A 24205-nucleotide genomic window follows, 5' to 3' on the forward strand; every position below is an offset into this window, starting at 1 on the left:
TTTCACAAGCTCATGCTCTTGTTTTACCTCACTTGATTCTCACAACATCCCTCTGAGGTAGAGAGGGGCAAAAGCTATTTTCTTCATTTGAGAAGTGAGAAAACAGGTCAAGGATTCCAAGTTCAGTCTTCAAACTCCTAGTCTAGTGACCCTAACACCACTTTCCAGAGCTATGATCCTCCGACCTTTAAGGTTCTTTCTAGATCTAAATCTGTGATCAACCTCATTCATCAGAAACTGAGCAACGGTGGATTTGTGGGAACCCAGCTTCCAAGGACAGACAGATCCTCTAGTAGAACATGAGTTTCTTGGGGGCAGGGGACAGGGACAATTTCATTTTTGTCATTGTATGCTCGTTGCCTAGATTAATAGTTGTTCATTGAATTAGTGAACGAACAAACCCACCATGTCTACACAGAGTCAAACTAAACAAGAGATTGTATTAAGTGTTAAGGGAATGAAGGACCTGGCAACAGCTTGGTGATACCCAAATTCATAGGACACTGAAGTTGGACCCAGAACCCAGGCATTTATTTGGTCAGGAGTACTGTCTCTCAGCCAGAGTCAGGGTATGTCTGGTATTAATCATCTTTTCGTGTATTGCTTTATATACATTGAGGTTCCTCACCTAAACTAGTTTGGGGTTGGAAGGGACCTGAGAGGTCCGATAATCTCAGAATCACAGAATCTCCTAGCAAGAAGAGGACTCTGGGAACAGACAAGTGAGCAAAACCATTCCAGGCCAGGGACCCTTTCTAAGCTTTATCAGTCATGGCTAACCAGCTTCTACTGGTGATGAGGAACTCACTGCTTCTTGAGGCAGCCCATTCTGCTTTGGGAGAGCACTCATTGTTGGGAGTCAGTCAGCTGACACATAGTTATTAAGCACCTACTATGTTCCAAGTGTCATGCTAAGTGCTAAAGATATTAAAAAAAAAGGCAAAAGACAATCCCTGCCTTCAAGGAGCTCTTAGTTTAATGGGAGAGACAACATACAAACAGTTCTGGGCAAATGAGACATAGGATACAAATACCTAATCATAATATGTATATGTCTACATATACATATGTATATATATATGAACATATATAATTTATATAGACTTAAAAGCATATCTAATGCACTTTAAAAACTATAAATTTATTTAACTATATTACTAAATATAATATATTTAAATATATATTTAATATAAATGAAATATATATTATATAATTAAATATATTTAATGTTGATTAAATATATTTAAATATATGTAAGTATATATAGACACACAAATGTATATCAAAGTATGCATACATACATATACACATACTTTTTCTACATGTTGCTCCTAGTTGTGCCCTTTTTTGCAGTATTTCTCATTAGATCCTTAAGGAGAGGATCAATGCCATTCCCAGCCCAGTCTTTTCCGGATGGAACACATATAGTTCCTTCCTACAACTGCTTTCTATGTGGCATGGATTCCAGTCCTCTCTCCATCCTCATCAGCTCCTTCTGAATGTTCACAGTTGGCCTAAAACAGGGTGCCCAAAACTGACGGTGGACAGAGTCTGATCAGCGCAGAATACACAGTGAGCTTCTCTTCCCTGATTCTGGACTTTGCATTTCTCTTAATACAACCTAAGATTGTGTTAGTATTTTTGCCTTCTTCATCACACTGTTGACTCATTGAGCTTGTAGTCCACTGAGCCCCTCAGGTCTTTTTCACAGGAACAACTGTCTAGGCAAATCTCCCAATCCTGTGCTAGAAAATGTTATTTTTGGAACCAAAGGGTTGGCCCTCCCCCGCTTTCATTTGATAACATTCAACCCTTCCTTCTAGCCTGTTGGCATCTCTTTGAATCCCTATTCTGTCAGTCAGTATGTTCACCATCCTTCCCAATTTTGTGTCATCCACAAATTTGATGAGCCTGCCACCTATGCCTTCACCCAAGTTATTGATGAAAATGCCTCAGGGAGACTCGCAGTCCTATTTGACAATCATTTTGTTCTGCTCTTTCTAATTCATCCCCCACAGCAACTGTTCTAAGCATTCTCCTTTCTTTTCAAGACCTTCTCACTGAACCCCAAACCTCCATGCTTAGAGCAAATGACTCAGTTGCCTATTACACTGAGAAAATTGAGGACATTCAACTCCACCTTCAAATCCCACTGCTCACCTGTCATTCCTCTGCTCCCTCACTACCTATTCTCTCCAAAGTCTTTAAAAGCTTCTGGCTTGTGCCCTAACTACTCCCATGAAATGGCTCTCTCAGAGGTCTCCAGTTACCTCTTAATCACAAAATCAAATGGAATTTTTCAGTCTCTATCCTCCTGACCTCTCAGTGGTTTGGGGTACTGTCACCAACTTCCCTTGCATGATACTCTTACCTTATACAGCTTTACAGGTACCTCTGTTCTAGGTTTTCTTTGACCTTTGAGTCTTGGTCTCTTTAAATGAATCTTGATCCTCTTTATGAACCCTTAAGTGTTCTTTCCCTCCTTCCCTTCCTCCCTTCTTCCTCTCTCCCTTTCTCCCATCTTCTCTGTCTGTCTCTCTCTCCCTGTGTGTGTGTGTGTGTGTATATATATATATATATATATATATATATATATATACATACATACATACATACATATATATCCCCTCATAGCCTCAACTACAATCTCTACAGCATTATCTTCACATCTTAATCAATGAAATTTATTAATCACATACTATTAGTTAAAATCCTAAAAGATGATGCTGTAAGGTGCTGGACTCAATATACCAACAAATTTGGAAAACTCAATAGGGTCTACTGGATTGATCAGATCCTAAAAAAGGACAATACTAAAGAATGGTCAAATTACCAAACAATTGTACTCATTTCACATGACAGCAAGATTATACTTGTGGTTCTGCAAGCTAGACTCCATTGATATGTGAACTAAGAATTACCCAAAGTGTAGGGTCATTTTTGAAGAGGCAGAGGAACTAGAGACCAAATTGCCGACTTTTCCTAAATTGTGAAGAAAGCAAGGGAGTTCCAGAAAAAGAAAAAAAAAACACATCTATTTCTACTTCATTGAATACACTCAAGCTCCTATGCAGATTTCAACAAAACATGACAAGTTCTTAAAGAGATGAGAGTGCCAGATTTTCTTACTTGTCTCCTGAGGAAACTGTATACAGGCCAAGAAGCAACAGTTAAAACCAAAAATGGAACAGTTGATTGGTTAAATTAGGGAAACAATTACAACAAAGATACATATTGTTATCTTTATTTATTTAATTTATCTGTAGAGCAATCATGTAAAATTCCAAACTGGATGAATCAAAAGGTGAAATTAATGTTTCCAGGAGAAATATCAACAATCTCAGATAGCCAGATGATACCACTCTGATGGCAAAAAGTAAAGAATTAAAAAGCTTCTTGATGAGAATGAAAGAGCTGTGTAAAAGCTGGCTTGAAACTTAACATGAAAAAACCAACTAAGATCATAGCAACTGATCCCACCACTTCCTGGCAAATAGAGAGAGAAGTATCAGATTTTGTATTTTTGGACTCAAAGATCACTGCAGATAGTGACTGCAGCCATGAAATTAAAAGATGCTTGCTTCTTGGAAAGAAAGCTATGGCAAATATGGATAGCATACTAAAAATAGAGACATTACCTTACCAACAAAGGTCCATATGATCAAAGCTATGGTTTTTGCAGTAATAATGTATAACTGTGAGAGTTGGATTATAAGGAAAGCTGAGTAATACATAATTGACATGAATTTGGTACTGGAGAAGATTTTTGAGAGTCCCTTGGACAGCAATGAGATCAAATTAGTCAATACTTAAAATTCAGACTATTCATTGGAAGGACAAATACTGAAGCTGAAGCTTAAATAATGAGCCACATGAGTTCAGGAATTATTAGAAAAGACCCTGATGTTGGGAAAAGTGAAAGCAAAAGGGGAAGAGGATGACAGAGAATGAATTGAATAGGTAGTCATGGAAGCAATGAACATCAACTTGGCCAGGCTTTGGGAGAAGGTCTTGGCATGCTATGGGCCATGGGGTCACAAAGAATCAGATATGACTAAACACTCACAACCATCACCTTCTAATGCCAGTCACTGTGCTAAGACGTATTGACAATACCTTTCCTCAAGGATCTTACAGTCTAATAGTGGAAACAACAAGTAAATAAAAGGGTATATAAAAGGAATATGTAGAGTAAACAGGAAATAATTAACAGAGGGGAAGGCACTATTAAGAGAAGTTGAGAAAGGCTTTCTGTAGAAGATATAATTTTAGCTGGGATTTAAAAGAAGCCAGGAGGCAGAGAAGAAGATGGAGCGCATTCCAGGCATAAAGGACACCTCTAACTTTAGGCCTGAAAATTCTTCTAAGCTTTAGACTCATATTTCCAACAGCCTTCAGTGTCTCCACTGAAATCATTCATTGATACTTCAAACTCAACAAATCTCAGAACCGGCTCTTTGGCTTCTTCCCTAAACTGTTTTTCCTTCTGGCTTCCCTGTATTTGTGTGTGTGTGTGTGTGTGTGTGTGTGTGTGTGTGTGTGTGTGTGGAATTACTTACTATTCATGTCATCTCCTATGTAGAATCCTTCACCCTCTATTTTAATTTTCCTTCTTTTGCTCAATCAATCAATCAAGCAAGCAAGCAGGTATTCTGGGATTGCTATGTGCTGGGCACTATGCTGAGCTCTTGAAATACAAATAATAAGCCAAAAATAATTTCTGCCCTTAAATAGCTTAATTTTGAAGGCCGTTGCAAAGTCTTTGTCTTTCTACTTCTATAAAGTATCTCACAACCAGGACCTCCTCTCTATCCTATAGCCACCTTTATAGTTCAGGTCCTCGTTATCTGTGGCCTGAAACCATTGTAATGACCTCCTTATAGACCCTCCCCCCTTCATTTTAACCTCTTCCTCATCCTTCCAATTTTTTCTGCCTTATCACTCTGCCAATACAACTGCCATTAGGTCAGTGTAGTAATGTCACTCCTCTCCTCAGCAATCTTTTGTGGTTCTCTTTGCCTGCCAAGTCAAATTTCAGGTCTAGGTTCAAGGCCTTCCTAAACCTGGAATCATACAGAACTTCCAGAGGCAGTATAGTTATTCAGTGAAAAGAACACTGGCTTTGAGTCAAAGGAGAAGGAAAGGGAAGAGGCTAGAACAGTTATTTATTAAGTGTCAGGTAATTTGCTAAGTGCATCACTATTTGCCACATCTGCCTATATTACCCCAATTTTACAGTTGAGGAAATGGAGGCAAACAGAAGCTAAGAGACTTGCCCAAGGTCACACTGCTACTAAGTGCCTGAGGCTGTATTTATTTGCCCAAGGTCACTCAGTTAATAAGTGTCTGAGATCTGATTTAAACTCAAATCTTCCTGATTACAAGCCCAGCTCTCTAACCATTGTACCACCTAGATGCCCACATGAATCTCAAGGACCTGGATTCGAATCCTATTGCTTACAAATGCTATCATTTATGTGTCCTTAGCACATTGCTTCCATAGACCTCAGTTTTCTCATCTATAAAACTGAGGGGGTTGACCTAGCTACCTCCTACTTCCCCTTCCCAGTCCACATCAATGATCCTATAATGCCACTGAAAGGGTGGAGTGAAAAAGTAGATTGATTGGGCTCCCCAACTCCTCTTAAAGTAAGTGAGGAGATGCTCTAGCAATCAATTCATCTGTACTGTACACTCATTACAAAGAAGTCCCTGGAACTGGACCTGGAATGACATTGCACAAGTATTAGGTTTGGATAGGCTGAGAAAGCTTAGCCATTTCCCCAGGGACATCTATAAATAATTGAGTTGTGGAGTGAGCCATTGGAGAAGCTGGGGCAGATGTGCTGTGCTAGTGTTCTCCAGCTTTGGCCATCATGTCTTAGCTGCTTCTCAGCCCCGAGTTTCCCTTAGTGATTGGGGCCTCCTCACCCTGGAACATCACTCTGCCGTGCCAGCCCCTTTCTACCACTGACACGTTCCTCCTGTGGAACTCCATTTTGGGGAGAGATCCAGCAAGCCACTCTTCATTCCCCTCCTGGGCTTACTTGGTGCTGTCCAGCCTTGACCATCATTTCTCATTAAGAGTACCTTCCTCGCCTTTTCAGAAGCCTTTCGCTTTTCTGTGAGGTTTTTCCCTTTTCTGGGAAGTCTTTCCTTTCCTGTGGGGTCTTTCCCTATTAGAATGTAAATTCCTTTATGGCAGAAACTATTAGCACTTTTTGGTTTGTATTTATATTCCTAGCATTTCACTCAATGCCTTGCATATAGTCAGTACTTAATAAGGGTCCTCCCCTCTCTGCCTTTCAGTAACAATCCCGGAAGAGCTGCCTCCTCAGAGAGGAGAGTAAATAAAAGCCTTGGCTGTAGCCTTGACCTCGGTTTCATTTGCCCCTGCCTCTGGCTTGAGGAGGACAGTTGGAGCTTCAAAGAGTCTGGAAGATGTTAGATATCTTCTCATTGTTGTCTTGACATCATCCCTGGATTAGCTGATGGCAATGTCTGCATTGGAAGCCAAGGACAGCCTGAATGTAGATTCACAACTCTTCAAGGAGTTCAGCAAAGAAACTACACTATACCTAAGGGGAACTTGGTGAGCTTCCCATAAATGAGAGAAAAGAACTTTCATTAGCAAGAAGCTTTGTTACCCTCTTTGCCACATAGTTATTTTTAAGTTTGAGCCCACTTTCTTTTTGACTTTGCCTGTAATTGTGGAAGAATGTATCCCAGGCTTTTGGGAGGATATTTTATACCAACTTTCTATATTTCAAAAAGCTACTTAAAGCAGCTTGATTAAAATTACTTTCCCTTTATAGTCTCTGGGAGTGCCCATTGGTGGGGCTCAAGACAATAGCATTAGAAAAGGACCTTCCTCCCTCTCTGCCCCCCCACCCCCATCAGGGTTATTCCTAGAACCATGGGAGGTGTAGCCTTGCTTTAGGATCCAAGACTTATCTGTGGGAGCGGGAATTGGAATAAGGATTCTCAGTATGCATATGGAGTACATGATAGTGTTCTTGGACCTTATTTTTCTCACCTATAAGGTAAAGACATTAGACGAAATACCAGGTTTTCTAGCCTTATTTCATGATCTCTGAGCTCTCTAAGTACCCTATGTTCTCCTCTAACTGGACCACTACTTTCTGTCCCCTGGACATGCCTGTGTTTTTCTCATACTATTCCTTCTACCTGGAATGTCTTCCCATCCCCACCCCCTTTCCCCACTGAAATTTTGCACATCCTTTAATGTCTAGCTCACATGTTACCTGCTCCAGGAAGTCTTTCCCATTTTCTTGGATGGTGATGATGGTCCTGTTCAGAATTCCTATAGCACTTTGTTTTGCCCTTTTCTAAGCTGCTTATCATTTGTAGTTATTATCTGTGTATAGCTTATCCCCCAAGAGTTCATAAACTCCATAAGGGCTAAGGCTGTGCCTCCCCTAAAATGTGTATCTCCTCTCCTCCACTCCCACATGAAGCTAGCAGAGTGGTTAGTTAATAACTAGCAAGTTGAGGAGAGAAAAGGAAAGATCTTTGGCTCACTTGAATAGTCACCATGTTCTATAGTGACCTTGATTCTGTGATCATCACTCTGGAAATGGGTTTAATACTAGTTCCAAAATCAACCTGACTTTCCTAACTTCGAATTCATCACTCTCTTGACCACAAGGATATCATGGGAGATTTTGTTAAATGCATTGGCCCAAATGCAAGTAACCCATTGTATGCCATTCCCCTGATCTAATTATGGATTGAAACCACCGAAAGAGAAAGAGGCTCATATGACAAAACCTAGCTTTAGAAACATTGATACGTTTTGCTTTCTAATTATGACTGGTATTTTCCAATATACACTCCCCTACTGAAGCTTCCCATGTACCAAGTAAAACAAGTAAGCCAAACCAACCGACAATGACTTCATGTAAGTCTAAGAGTAAGTACTCCTTCTGGGGATACCCCACCCACCCACCCACCCATAGGAAAGAAATGAGTTTCAGAACCTGTTCTCTGGAACCAAGATTGGTCTTAGAAATTAATTTGAGTTTGACTGCCCTTTAGAAGCAACCTTTCATTCCAAAAGTAAGTGCTTGCTATCTGTCCAACATTATTCTAGGTGCTGAGGATGCAAAGACAAAATCCAAACATCTTCTGTTCTAGACATTGCATGGGGAACATAGCTGGCCATTCATTTCAACATAGCTGGCATGCGCAAAAGTACACAGTAAACACAAAGTAACCTTGGAATGTAGGAGTAGGAAGAAGCCCCAGAACTGAGAAGTCCAGGAAGGGCTTCATGCAGGAGGTGCTGATTGGGATGGATCTGGAAGAAAATAAAGAGTTGTGTTTGGCTTCTTTGTGGTAGTTACTGAGTATGTTTTTCTCCATTCTGTTGTTGTTATTCTGTCTTCTTTGCTTTATATCAATTTATATATCTTCCCATGTTTCTTAATTCTTAATTTTTATTTTTATAGTGTAATAATATCCTATTATAACAATTTATTATAGCCATTCCTCAATTGACAGACACTTCCTTTGTTTACAGTTTAAAAAAAAAACACTTTCGTATCATAATATGTATGGCTGTGTTTATTTTTAATTAATGGAACCCTTCCTTCTGTCTTTAACTTTCTTTTTTTTTTTTTAAACCCTTACCTTCAGTCTTGGAGTCAATACTGTGTATTGGCTCCAAGGCAGAAGAATGGTAAGGGCTAGGCAATGGGGGTCAAGTGACTTGCCCAGGGTCACACAGCTGAGAAGTGTCTGAGGCCAGATTTGAACTTAGGACCTCCCATCTCTATGTCTTTAACTTTCTTAGATATGTAGAAGTTGGATGATTAGGTAAAAAGGTTTGAACAGTTTAGTGACTTGTTCTCAGAAGTGTTTTAATTTTTACTTGAATCATTTTATTAGTGATTTAGAACATTTTCTCATCATTATTTGTTATTCATATTTCTTCTTCTGAAAATGGCTTATCCATATCCTTAATCTCTTTTTCATGGGAACAATGGATATTGGTGTCATACATTATTGTTAGTTATCCATATATCCTGAGCATTAGTCTTTTGTCTAAAATATTTGATTTTATATATCCCCTCATTGGATTTTTTGTTATCCTAGTCACATCAAATTTCATCATGCAATGCTTTTGAACCCTGAATTGAATGGGAAGAAAAGAGTAGGCTGGATTGCCTTTTGGAAATTGCACAGTTTTGTTCATGAGTCTAAGTTCCTCCCTGAAATAAAGGGTCAACTTTTTAAGACCAATGTTCTTCTGGTGATGTACCATTTTGAGGCATGGAATACTATAGGCACTGAAGAACTGAAAGTGAAGTTCCCAGCCAGGTTTTAAAAAACAACTTGAAAATGCATCACAGTGAGGAATTATGCGAGAAAAAAACATTTAATGATAACATTAAAGAAATGTAAAATGGGCCAGTCATATAACAAGAGTAAGGGATAACTGACAGATAGCCTACATACATCAGTGGCATCTGTACTGTGTCAAGGGAATGTGAGGAAACCTCAAACCCATTTAATTGACTCAGAGACAAATAATGGGATATCATGAACAATGATGAATCCCATTGAATGGACAAGAATGGACAGGTTGTCATCTTCATCTTTACTGGAATTGCTCATACCTATGAGATAACAGATCTATTTTAGTATCAGGGTACAATCAAAATTGTATTATTTTGTGTTTTCTGATTTATTTATTTCTTGTTGATTGGGAAATATATGTCTTTCAATTATTCTTTGCTTTTTATGTGATATACCCTTTTATGTTTAGGTTGCATATCCATTTGTAGTTACTTGTCAAATATGGTAGAAGATGTTGATCTGGACTTATTTTCTGCCTAACTGCACTCTACTTTTCCCATCAGTTCTTGTGCTCTAGGGAATCCTTCCCCTGTTAGAATGAAGATCTTGGACTTACTAGACTAAGGACTGCCAAATTTGATTTCTCCTGAATCTTGCTTATTTGGTCAGTTCCACAAATCTGCTTTGGTATTTTTGACTAGTAACAAATACTTTTGAATATTACTGCTTTATAATTTGGCTTGAGATCTTCTCATTTTAAGCTCCCCACTCCATTCTTTCTTTCTTTCTTTCCATTATTTCCTTTGCGACTATAGATCTTTTGTTCTCTGAAATGAATTCTGCTATCATTATGTCTAGTTCTGTAAAGCAACCACTTCATAAAAGCTTTATTAGTATCATAACGAATCTATAAAATAATTTAGGTAGTATCATTTTTATTATATTGGTGCATCCCAACCATGAACAGTGCCTGTTGCTCCAGTTATCTGTCCATATTTATTTCTTTAAAAGAGAAATTTATAGTGATATTTATATGCTCTGAGTGTGCCTCTATAGGTTAATGTGCAAATATTTTATTTTATGAATACGGTGAATTGAAGCTCTTTATTATTCCTTCCTGTTTTCTGTTAGTACTGTAGAAAAATGCCAATTATTTTGGTAGATTTGTTTTTGTTTTTGCTACTTTATTATGGCTATTAATCATTGCAATTAGTTTCTTTGGAGTTCCTCAAATAAACTATATACAAATAGGAATAATTTTGTCTTCTCTTTGTCAGTGTTTATACTTTTCACTTTCTTTCATCTTACTACTCTGGCAAGTATTTCTGATATCATGCCAAATAATAGTAGATGATCTCTCCTTGATGAAATCATGGTAGTTTTTAGTGACTATTGCTTCTATTTCCAAGGGTGCATAAGTTATCCCTTTAATCATGGGATAGAAACTAAATTTGTGATTTTATCAGTCTAGGGATCTCCCTGGGGAGGAAACTCTCAATTCAAGTTGGCATTGTTTCTGCAACTTATAGGCTCTTTGATAATTTCCTAGAGCACTAAGTGACTTGCTCAGGTTCATATAAGTATATTGATTCCTCAGAGATGAAACTTGAATCAAGATATTCCTGAATTTGGTATATCCACTAATAACTTTGCCTCTAATAACATGTTCTTGAATCTTCCTAGAAATCCATATTGAGCTCCCTGGTCTAGAGTTTGAAAAATCTACTTTCTACCTCATTTTTATTTGGAGATGTTTTTGTTTCTTGGTTTTCTTTTTAAAAATTCAATAATTTTCAGTCAGTTAAAATCCACCTTTATCTTCCTCCCACTTCCCCTTCCATTGAGAAGGAGAGACTCTGTCAAAAGACATGTATAGTTAAGTAAAACAGTTGTCTTGATTGGCCATGCTTCCAAAATATATGCTTTAATGTGTACTGAGCCCTTTATCTCATTTTGGAGATTGGGTCACCATTTTTCCATTTTCAATCTTGTATTGTTTGAACTAGATTATCAAAATTGCCTTAGGTATAACAGAGTAGGACCTCAGAACCCATGCCATATCTTAACAATCACCCAAAGATGTCCAAAGGGCTCTTTGAGGGTGGGAGTTGTCTTGGGGTTTCCTTGTATCTTTAATCCTTAGCACAGTGCCTGGCATGTAATGGTGCTTAATAAGTGTTTGATGACTTGACTTGTCGCAATCAGAGACAAAGTCCCACTGTTACACTACTTCCTTGCCATCTGAATGCTTTGAAATCTATAATGTATACCAGATTGGCTACTTTTCTCCTCCTCATCTGTCATGATGGAGCAGTCTTTCACTTCAAAAATTCCCATCACTTCTACATCAGAAACCAGTTCTACCGTATTGATCAAAATCAAATCAGAAAAGATGTTTCCCTTTTGTCCTCTCCTCCACCTTTTGAGGAATGAAACCATCATTGAGGTAAGTCAAGGATTTCTCAAAATTCTAGAACATATCCAGAATAATTGAAATCCACTATTACTATCATTTGCTTCCCTACCTACCTTGGTTCCAACCAGTTTTCTTTGTTCAACAGCAAAGCTGAGGTCAGCTAGGCTTAGGTTTCCTCACTTTGATGATCCCTTTAATAAAAGGATAATTTATTTGTTAAAAAGTAAAATAAAACAAACTCTTCCTTTCTGTCTTAGTATCACTTTTTTAAACCCTTCTGTCTCAGAATTGATACTAAGTATTGGTTCTGAGGCAGAAGAGCAGCAAGGCAATGGAGGCTAAATGATTTGTCAGAGGTTACACAGTTTAATATCAATTCTAAGACAGAACAGTGGCAAGTGATCTATTTCTGGAAATCATAATTCATTTCCTCCTTCTGAATAGGTCATCTGTAGTATACTCTAAGCATAACATCCCTTCATTTTTATCATCCTTTACCTGAGTATTCTTTACCATACTTCCCCCCTCCCCTTCATTTTTTAAAAATTTCCTTTCAGGAACATATCTTCTTCTTATACAATACTCTTACATTTTAACCATTTTCTAATCCGTTCATTTTAAATTAGATATAACTTTTCCATTGCCATTATTCGAATCCTGAATCACATTCTACTGTATCTTTGTGAGAACTCTGACGTCTAATTTTCTTCCTTGCATTAAGATCTGTAGTTAACTTTGTTTATTGCCCTTAATCTGTGTATTTGTGTATAGACAATTGAGTCCAGGAAAATCATCATCATCTCTCTTTTTGTCTTATTGGACAGTTCCAGTGTGTTGTACCTACTAGTATATATGATATCTCGTGATGGCTGTATGTATACAAATTTCTTCTTTCTAAGGCTTAGAGATAATGGAGTTAATAGAACTCTATCTATCTATCTATCTATCTATCTGTGTATCTATCTATCTATCTGTGTATCTATCTATCTATCTATCTATCTATCTATCTATCTATCTATCTATCTGTCTGTCTGTCTGTCTGTCTGTCTATCTGTCTATCTATCTATCTATCTATCTATCTATCTATCTATCTATCTATCTATCTATCTATCTATCTGTGTATCTATCTATCTATCTATCTGTCTGTCTGTCTGTCTGTCTGTCTATCTATCTATCTATCTATCTATCTATCTATCTATCTATCTATCTATCTATCTATCTGTGTATCTATCTCTGTCTATCTCTCTCTCTCTCTCTCTCTCTCTCTCTATCTATCTATCTGTCTGTCTGTCTGTCTGTCTGTCTGTCTATTGTTCTTTCTGGCAGTCTATCTAGGTTGTGAATTTAAAGCAAACTCTAGACTGTATGCTCAGGATAAGTCAACTCTACATCTTGGCAGTCCCAAATATAAATAGAATTGTCTTAGGCTTCATTTAAATAAGCCTGTATCCATAACAAGGAAGGTAACAGCCCCAAAGTTCAAGCAACACTTATCAGTGTTACATTATGGGAAGGACAATGATAAGATGGAGGAATGACCAGAGTGGTGAGATGACTAGAAACCGTGTTGCCAGAGGATCTGTTGAAGAAACTGTACATGTTTCCCCTGGAAAAGAAAAGAGATGGCTTGATGGTGGAAGAGAAGTGACATGATTGCTGTCTTCGAGTATTTGAAAGGCTGTCCTGAGAAAGAGGGAATAGACTTTTTCTATTGGAGCCCTGAGGGCAGAACTAGAAGTTAGGAGGAAATGCAGAGAAGCTGATTTGGTTTGGTATAAAGAAAAAATACCTAACAGTGATGGCTATCAAAAACTGAGATGGGCTGTCTCATTAGGTACTGAGTTCTTCATTGCTGGAAGTCTTCAATAAAGAGTGGATGGCTACTTCCCAAGGATGTTGTAGGGGGAGGATGTCTGTTCAGGGTTAGACTGGCCTCAATGACTTAGAAACCCCATCTTGCCCTCATAATCCACGTGGCTGTGATTCTGATATGGAAGAGGGATTGTATTGTCACATGGGGGAAGATTTTTGTCTAAGGATTTTGTCTAAGGCTATTGGGCCAGATCATTTGATTGTAGGCAGGGATGGAGTCAGACCTGGCATGGTCCATGATTGACCATGTGCCTTTCTCCAAAGGGACTCTTTCAAGGCTACTGCCAAGGAATGATTGAAACTTGCCAGGCAGTTAGGTGACAGGAACACAAGGGTAGGGGCTGCCCAAAGTAATTGTTTCTCTGTGACATTGCCTCCAGACTTATCTATCAGGGCCCTGTCAGCAGTCAGCAGGGGAGGCCTTGGCCCTAGGTCCAGAGCTGTCACTGGGCATGGAAGAAAAGAAAGCTTGGAGAGCAGGGAGGGAGGGGGAGTAGATTATAACAGACAATAGAATGGTCTCATAGAATCATACAAGTTAGAATGGTATTCATAGAATGTCAGAGCTGAAAGGGCCCTTACACCAGAGAACACAGTGAGTCAAACCTGAAATGGACTGTCAAACATAGACCAGAAAATGGCAGAATTGGAAGGGACACTTAGGCAGCTGGTGTCCTGGCAGATAAAATGCTGGACATGAAGTCAGGAAGACCTGAATTCAAATCTTGCCTGAAACACTATATTGGCAAATCTCTGAGTCTTTCTCAGCCTCACTTTTCCTACCTGTAAAATGAGGCTAATAACAATATAGCCCTCTCAGGATTTTTGTGAGGATCAAAATATACGTAAGGTGCTTTGTAAGCCTGGAACATCCTCTATAAATGCCATAGAACATAGGACAGAGAGGGTCAGAGTGGAACAGATTGTAGAGTGAATTATCTGAATGTTTAGCAGAGATCTATGTTTGGTGGTGGACAGAGATTCCCTAAGTTTTTTTTCCCCAAGACCTATAAGACTTAGCCCCTCCCATTTTCTCAGGGAGGAAGACTCACCAGCAGTAATGATGTCATAAAGGAAGAGAAATGGGTTTCAAGAGGCCAAGATGCCTAGATGCCCCAAACCACAGCTACTACTGCCTTCTGCCATCTTGACCACAAGTGAGCAGGCAGAGGAAAGAAAGCTGATATTCTAAGAGGAGAAATCATTGGGTTGTGCAGAAAATGGACAGAATAAACACATACATTGTGCTATCAAAACAGAACTAGTAAAGCCCACTTTCCTATCTTCTTGCTTCTCTTCTCTCAAGAAGAGGCTGAGCATCTTGAGCATATCCCCAATGCTTGTTTCTGAAGATTCTTTTTTCTTTCTCTTTACTACTTGTTTATTTTTTAACCCTTTCCTTCCATTTTAGATTTAATATTATGTAATGAATCTAAGGCAAAAGAGCAGTAAGAAAGACCAGGGAGTGGGGGTAAAATGACTTACCCCGGTTAACACAGCTAGGAAGTATCTGAGGCCAGATTGGAACCTCCCATCTCCAGCCCTGGCTCTCTATCCACTGAGCCACCTAACTTTGCCCTTGTTATTGATCTTTTTAAAGAGATAGCTCCTCTACAATAGGATGGTCATTCATTATAGTGTTGATTTGTGTGTGTCCTGGGGAAATTAACTGTGTACACACATGTGAATGGTGAATAGTAAGGCATACAGGAAAAAGAAGTAAGAGATTTCGTTCTCAGGTATAGACACACACACACACACATATATATATTCATGCACAAATCTCTATAAATATCTAGATACATACATATACATATGAGAGTGCAGGAGGGAGACAGAGAGATTCTCTTCCAATCAATTGGATCTTCCAAGGAAGGGACCCAAGATAATAAAAGATACTTTATTGATTTGTATTTTTATAACTTCTCCAAAGCAGAGATAAACAAACGAATCCAGGCCTCTCCTAGACAAATGAGTTAATAACAATTTTGTTCAGGGGTTGGAGACAGGTATTTTCCCCTTTTGTAATGTTTTTCCCCACCTGGTGTGGAATGAAATCCATCTCTCTGGCCCTCCTACATTCCCTAAGCAGAGAGAGGTAAAGGCATCGAGAGAAATGGTGGTCCATATAGGGATGGAGGTAGAGGGATTAACTAGCTCTTCTCACCAGCATTTTACCTTCTACTCCCCACCACCCCTAAAACATTGCTAGACATAAAATATAAAATATCAGGACTGTAAAAGGCCTTACAAATAAAGCATAAGACTTCAGAGTTGAAGGGGATCTTAGAACATACAATGTCAGGTAAAGGAACACATCATGTACAACATCAAAGCTGGAAAGAAATGTCTATAGCCAGCCTTGTAATTTTAAAGGAGAAGAAACTGAGTCTCAGAGAAAAATTGTTATTTATTTCAAGGTTACGAAGCAGATTCATGTCAGAACCAGCATCCCAGGAATCCTTCTACCATACTACTCCAGCTGCTGAGTGAGGAGACTTCTTAGAGGTTCATGGGCTGGATCGTGCCAGTGTCTACTCAGTAAACTTCAAGGACTCCATATTAATTTATCATGTTAAATTCTTATTCACTCCAGTGGCTCCGAAGGATTATCTCCAATCCTTTCACACCTATTCCATTTCTAGCTTTCTAGTCTTCTTGCACTTCATTGCCCCCACCCCACCCCCTTCTGTTCAATAATCAAATAACAATGGTTTCCTTGTTCTTCCTAGTACATGGTTCTCCATCTTCCAAATCTATGCTTTCCCATCAGCAGTCCCCCATGCCAAAATTCTTTTTCTACTACTTTCTCCTTCCTGGTTTCCTTAGATTCCTTCAAGTCCCAGATAAAAGCCTACTTTCTGCAAGAAACCTTCCCCGGTTCCCCTTAATATTAGTACCTTCCCTTTGAGATTAATTTTGATTACATGCATATACACATATAATTATAATGTATATGGTTGCTTGCATATTTTCTCCCCATTAGACTGTCATATCCTTGAGGGCAAGAATTGCATTTTTTAAATATCCCCAGCATTTAGCACAGTGCCTATCACAGAGTAGATGTTTAATATGTACCCAACTGATGATAGTGATGATGTCAGGAAAGAAGAATATCTCAAACAAAGGGAAGAGGGAGGATAAATGAAAAGGGACCAGGGAGAGGAAGAGGAACTCTGATTTGCTCTATAGAAGGCAAAGAAAGGCACTTTCTTGAGTACAGGGCTGGAGAGAAAGTGGATCTATCAAGGAAAGTATACTGATGTTCTAGCCTTCTCTTCCCACAGAGAAGAAGAGAGAGAGAGTAAAGGCCAACATATGTTGAAAACATTGAAGTCAGGGACCAGGGGAGTCTTCTGCCATACCTAATTCTCCCGGAACATGAAGCTGTGGACACAGAGATGCTACCTGGGTCTATGAGAGAAAGATCATACTGAGAAAGGGAGAGATGGACACAGATAAGGACAGAGATAGGGGCAGAGGGAAAGGAAAACAGTCAAATGTAGAAGGAGAGTCATTGAGAAAAACCAATCCAAGGCAGAGAGACAGAAAGAGTGGCAGACATACAGACAGACCAACTGTGAGGTGAGGCAGGCAGATTTAAGTCCAGAAAAGACCCAGAGAGATTTCAGATTGGAAGGAACGTCAGAGATCATCCAGTCTAACCTCCCATCGTTTTAAAGATGAGGAAACTGAAGTCTGGAGATAAAGTGATTGCCTTGAGGTTACTCAGGGAGTAAAGTAATAAAATCTATATTCCATCCCTGGCCCTGCTTCCAGGTCCTAAGATCTTTCCATTATGTCCTCAAGGTGGGTGGGTGGGTGGGGGGAGAAGGACCCATATTGATACAGATAGACAGTAACAGAGAGAGCTGAAGATATAGAGGCAGAGGGACAGAAACGGACACCCAGAGAACCATCTAAAGAAATGTGCAGGTAGACAGATGGTTACAGAAGCAGACAAGTAAGTGTAGGGGATCAATCTCAACCTTTTATAGGAATCTCTCTACTCTAGGCTGCTCAAAGGAACTATGTAAGAGATCTACCTCTGCGCTTTGTCTCTTCCTGACCAACATCAGCTTTCTGGCAATCTCAATTCCTTTTTTGGAGCAAGATAAAGAGACCTTTGACTTTGGCCTGGAGGTTATTATCTCCCTTACTAATTTCTGAATTCTCCCTATCTCCATCCCTTGACTTGAGTCTTGGAATCTCCTGTGTTGTCCTTAAGTTTGCTCAGCTTCCTAGGTTTCTTCTCTCTCCTACCCCTACCACTAGCATTAAATTCTTGGGTCTGCCCTTCACTCTCTTCTTTCCTTTCCTTCTCTGCATACTCCAGACCACAAGGGTGCATTTTTTCTAGAGTTTATTCACCGGGGTCAAGAATAGTACATGGCTAGAATTATCCTGAAGAGGGCATCAGTGCCTCAAGGATTTATAGCTGAATTTCATGATCCAAGCAGGGCTCCATGATAGTCGGTAGGTAGGGTGGGAGCCTAAGCCCCACCATATTGCTCTTTGAGGGCTTCCAAAGCAAAAATTCTGATGACTTACCTTTAGGAGGCATCTTGGTACAATGGAAAGAATACTGAACTTGGAGTCAAAAGACTTGAATTATAATCCCAGCTCAGTTCTTACTACCTATGTGACCTTGGGCAAATCCCATAACCTCTCCAGGCCTCAGCATTTTTATCTATAAAATAAGGGAGTTCTCTTCCAGGTCTAAGTCCATGATCTCATAAGCATACTCTGCCTGCTGGAGATTTGCCCACAATGTCCTTCAGTTTCAAGATTCTTCTTCTTATAAATAATCAAAGCAGGCCAAGGATCTTTGAATTTATCAGTGTGGAGGTTCCACCAGAAAACTGAGGTTCTACAAAAGGAAATGACTTGCCCAAGGTCACCCAGGTTAGGGTTCTTCTTACTCTTAGTCTAATGTTCTTTTCATTATGATATAGGAGAGGGTGGAAGACACTGATCAAGAGAGACAGAAGTAAATAATTTGATATTCATGCCCAAGGACTAGAAGGATAAAACCTGGGCACAAAACAGAAGTGAAGATACAAACAGAGGATATAAAGATTCAGAGACAGGAAGACAAGTAGTGGGGCATTCTCTACCTTTTCAGGTTAAACCTTTCATCTTTTTCTAGCTTGGAGCTTTTTAGCTAATAGTTTAGTAAATAAGCCTCTGTAATTTTCGGAATCTCCCATCGTCAGATAGCTAGGAAGGAGGGGATTTGAACCCAAGATTTACTGCATTTCAGGCTTTGCCTTCTATTTACTACACCATACAACCTTTCCACAAATTGGTGCTATTTATATCAGCCTTAAGATTAAAGAGTATTTTGCATTAATTAGCTTGCAGTCTGGGAACTAGAAAATGTCTCAATAGACCAATAGACAGTATGGTTTTGGTGATCCACCCACACAATGCTTATCTCTTAGCTAACAGGTATCTCCCATTCCTCTACTGATGTCTCAAAGTGAACAATTGATGCCCGAGTTAATATTTTATTTTTTATATACTAGCTATGGGACCTTGAGCAAGCCATAGGGTTAATGACAGAGAAAGAGATGAGGCAGCGATCACCTAGTCCAACTCACTCATTTTTATACATGAGGAAATTGATTGCTTTGGGCATTAATTTTCTCATATATAAAACTAGGATAAAAAAACCCTGATTGGCTTCCTTCTTCATAGGATTGTTGTAACAATCAAATGAGATGATGTGTATAGAAGGAAAAGTCCCATTTATTATTGACCATAATAAATAATAATATGATAAGTGATATAAAGATAAATTATAAATAGTATAAATACATAAACAATAATACATCCATAATGGCATGTTGGAGGGAGATCTGGCCTCTCTGACACACAGTGGCTGCTATAAGCAGGTAATTTCTCACTGCCCCCAGGTAATTCTTCAAGAGATTAATTTACAGAGAGGAAGGTGGCAATATGCATTGGCAGAAGGAACTTCCTCTTTGGAAGTTTCCTATTCCTATGAAAACACAGGCCCAGACCTCAGCAAAACAAAGAAGGCATATGTATTTTAGTAATGGCATGGGAGAGTTATAATTTATTTTAATGTTGCTATTATGTAATACTGTCATTTTGCCATCACTTAGAATTGAGTAATTCAATCTAATTCCAGGTATAGTAGTAAAAGACAATTCCATTAATATTCACTGAGTAATATTTTCTATAGGTCATTAAGTCAAATGTTATCCCCATTTTTTGGAAAAGGAAACTGAGGCTTCAAAAGGTTAAATGAATATCCTGGGATCATACAGCTAAGTATAATAGGCAGGTTTGAACATATTTAATTCCAGGACTCTTTTCTTTATGCCTTACTATTTCTTCCTTCATTGCAGCCTGTGAATTAATTCCTCATCTCTGGAGGTCAGAAGCAGGTTAGAAGCTGGTGCCCCTTGAACATCCCCATTTTTCCCTTCCCCAGAGCCTTAACATACCTCATTCCCCAAAGGCCAACCCATTGTAACATTCTAAAGAGAAGCTGTGCAAGCCTCTACCCCACAGGTAAATGCCTCACCCCTATGGGTTGAGGAAGAAAAGATTACATGTTGGGCTTGAGTAGACACATTTAGATACTTTCTTTATTGACTTGACTCCTTCCCCGATGGTTTCCCTGTTAAGGTAGCATCTGTCTCCAATCCTTTTGAATATTTAATCTGCCTTTATAAAAAGACATCCTAGAACAGCTAAAATCTTCATGTGGGATTCCAATTCCTATCTAGACGAGTAGTGATGAAGTGAGCAGAAGCCCTCCTCCCATGACTCCCACTTGAGTTAAGTCTCTGTTCTAGTTTCTTTTTCTTAAAGAAAGGGAATGATCCTCTCCAGATCCTTCCCTTACCATTGGCAGAAGCTCTGAGGTAACTGGCTTAGGACTAGAAGAATCATAGGATCAAAGATTTAGAGCTGGAGGAGGTACCCAGGAGCCATGTGCTCTAACACCTTCATTTTACAGATGAGGAAATTGAGACTTGAGGGATTTTCCAAAGGCTGTGGTCAAAGGTCAAAAGGCAAGAATTTGAACCCAAATCCTCTGACTCCAGAGCCAGGACTGTTTTCACTACACCAAACCAATCAGCAACATTAGAAATTCTCCGACATTTTAAGAAGTCTGTGATTTCATTGAGTATAGGTTTTGCTTTCATCTACAGTTTCTAGTTCCTTCCCACTTTAGTTATCAACTTCATCTATCCCCTGGTAGAAAGGCCACTGGCAGCTTGAACCTTCCTGAGCTCAATTTGAGAGAGTCCTCAGATGATAGACTCACAACCATGGACTCAAAATCTTTCCAGATTGATTGAATATGCCAAACCCTTGCAACCTACCGATACAGGAACAACTCCTTGCAATGAAGAGAGACTGGAGGACTTGAGCTGGAACTGAGATGTGTGATCAGGACTAAGTCTGTGAAATCCATTATCTTCTTAGTTATCTCCTCCCCAAACCACATAGGTGTTCACCGTTCACCCAGAGAGGCATCAAGATTTGTGACCACTTGTATAGGAAACAATTCCCCAGATGCTTTTTGGGAACTCCCTCATGTCCCAACAAAATCCAGTTCAAACCTATCTCACCCAGGAAGTCTTCCTAAATGTTACCCCTGCCCCACCCAGACTCCCAATTACCCTCTTGCTCTTCCTTCTCTCAATATGCATGTCTTGATGGACAGTTATCCTTACTATTTGCTGAGCACATCTTTCCTTGGCTTTCATACCCCATATTTTCCCTTTGAGACCTTTGAGATAAACAGGGAAGGGATCAGCATTGCCACCACTGCCATCACCCCCATTGCTACCACCAACACTGGCCATTATCACCATTATCATTAAATGTAGCACTCCTACTAGTGCCACCATAGTAATTATTGTCACCATCACTGCCATCATGTTCACAACCATTATTAAACCTATAATCACCACCATCATCCAGAGCATCATCTTACCCATTATCAGCGCCATTCTCACCATCCCTGTTACCCCAATTCGTGACTGTAAGATAAGGGCCAGCTCTTTTTAAATGGCCAAGCTTTAAACTCAGTTTCCTGGCAAAACACAGAGGGATTTCATGCTCATTTAGAAAGGGAAATAGCAGTGATGAAGAGCCATCGTGAGCTTATCAAGGATATCTCATACCAACTGAATTTTCTCTTTTTTCTAGTGCTAAACTGTGCTAATCACTGTAATAACTAATTTAAATGCTATGGTTTCTCTTCTAATTTATGAAATGATGATAACTCATCATATACATTATATTCATTTGTTATAAAATCAAAAAAGAAGACTATATCACACCAGGATAAGATCCTTTCCTTTTATGATGAGATTAGCAGATGGATAGATTATGGGATTGCCATATCCATGGTATATATGTATGAATGTGTATATGTATATAGCATTCTCTAGATTTTGGCAATGCATTTGCTAATATCTTTAAATACTTTTAGAAAAGGTAGAGAGATGAGGGCTAAATGTTTGTACTACTACATAGAGCTTATTAAGTCAAATGACATGTTGTTCATCCTTCACTTTTTAAACCCTTATCTTCTGTCTTAGAATTGATATTAATTCTAAGCCACAACAGTGGTAAGGGCTGTCAATGGGGGTTAAGTGAGTTGCCCGGGGTCACACAGCTAAGAAGTATCTGAGGTCAAATTTGAATCCAGGACCCACATCTCCAGGTCTGACTCTCTATCCACTTGGCCACATAGCTAACCCCTCCTCATACTTCATTTTGAAGAACAATGAGTGATGTTAAATGACTAGACTCCATTTGAAGGATAGTCAATAGTAAAGGATCTGAGGGATGTCCTGACTTACATGCCTGAAATGAAGGCACAATTGGCATACTTATGAAGTCTGCAGATACCACAAAGGCAAAAAGGACATGATTGTTAAATTCACCGATGACACAGGCTAATATCTTGGACAACAGAGGTAGAATCCATCTTTAACAGCATCAATAGGCTAAAAATTTGGGCCAGGTCTTAAAATATAAAATTGATGCTGCAGAGCTTTGGCGAATAAGTGATCTCATCAGTGCTCTTCCATTGGTAAAGAGGACAACAATTCACACTCTCTTCTTTTGCGATTCTTGTCCACACTTCTCTATTAATTCTCCATAGAGGAGACACCCAGAGCACTGGAAGCACTCGTCTGGTTCTTTAAATATTTTATGGGTACCAGTGCCACAGTTGAGCTGTCCATCTGTTATCCCTCACTCCTGCTACATGATCAGAATTTTGCCTTTTCTGGTCATATCTGTCCTTGATAATGCCTTTTACCCCACTTGCTCCTTGCTCACAAGTCATTACTGGTAATATGCTACAGCCTGCTCATGCCCAACATGCATCTTTCCATTGCCCTTTGGGTCACCAAAAATGATGAGCCTTCTGGGACTCTTCCATGATTTGCAGCCACATAACATCATCAGGAGAATATTAGTGCTAAAAAGATGAACTTTTGCAGCAGAAAGTATTTTAGGATCATGGAAAGTCCTGCCCAGTTTCCTTGATGTGATCCAGGCTCTTCTCCTGGTAGTTCTAGATCTGGCCCATTGTCCTTCTCTAGTGCCTTCTGAGCTGTATGTCCAGATGGAATGACTCTGTGGGCTGCCCAACCAGTTGCATTGTAGAGTTTGGGCAAAAGGCCTTATTTGACTATTCTGATTTCCCACTGTGTTTTTCCCATTATGGATGACTAGGCTAGCCTCATTTGAGTGACATGGATTCCATTTGGGAGGCTCTGAAGTGTTGGAGGATAATATTATCTACAAACTAAAGCATCTGGAGGCCCATTCCAGCCCTAGGAAATCCCTCTCCCATTTGGACTGTGTGAAGAAAACACGTCCTCCATGTTCACGGCAAATAACACAGATAAACATGCATCTCCATGCTTTATACCTCCCTCAGTGTTGATAATCAGAAGACACTTAAACAAAGGAATGACCCCAAAGTGTCTCAATGCATCATGTATGTATCATGGAATCTTGCATGGAAAAGATGGAAAGAACAGTAGATTCAGAATGAGGCATCTCTTGTCAGGGGTGGTTCGTTTTGCTTGAATATTTATCAGCTTGTGGGCACAGCCTTGTGAATGGACCGCTTATTGGGAAATGACAGAAGTATAAAAGAGGAAACGATGACAATAAAACACCTCTAGAAAACGTTTCTCTCATTTTCATACTTCATCAAAGATACCTTCAATTAAGCATTGACCATTTTCATGAGAATTTTATAGAGATTAGAAAGTAGCCGGCATTCCAGGCAATCTGATTTTTACAATCACATTGATTGACAGCTGTGGAGAATACTAGATGCCACTAGGTTTATTATGTGTCGGCTGGTTTTAAAAAGTATTTGACTGGCCAGGCCAAAATGCCACTTTAATCATTTCCTTCAAAAGGTTTACCCTTACAAATGTCAATCCAATTAAATCCAATAATATTTAATAAATATTAAATGCCTGCTGTATGCCAGCATCATGAAGAGACTAGGGAAACAAAGCTAAACTGATTTTGTAGATAATGATCTTGGGACAGCTAGGTGGTGCTGTGGATATT

At 39.2% G+C, this 24205-nt stretch overlaps 1 protein-coding gene across 7 annotated transcripts in view; it reads left to right on the forward strand.

Annotated features, from left to right (window-relative positions):
- Positions 1-24205, forward strand: part of LINGO1 (leucine rich repeat and Ig domain containing 1) — a 515479-nt gene that overhangs the window by 245423 nt on the left and 245851 nt on the right. The window contains exon 1 of one of the 7 annotated variants that reach the window (XM_007477969.3): positions 6180-6592. The exons of the other annotated variants lie outside the window; for them this stretch is intronic. The gene's annotated coding sequence lies outside the window, so the exon portion shown is untranslated. Of the gene's footprint in view, positions 1-6179; positions 6593-24205 lie in introns of those variants that run through there. 7 annotated transcript variants of the gene reach the window in all.

This window comes from Monodelphis domestica, chromosome 1 (assembly GCF_027887165.1).
Source record: "Monodelphis domestica isolate mMonDom1 chromosome 1, mMonDom1.pri, whole genome shotgun sequence".
Classification (NCBI taxonomy): Eukaryota; Metazoa; Chordata; class Mammalia; order Didelphimorphia; family Didelphidae; genus Monodelphis; species Monodelphis domestica.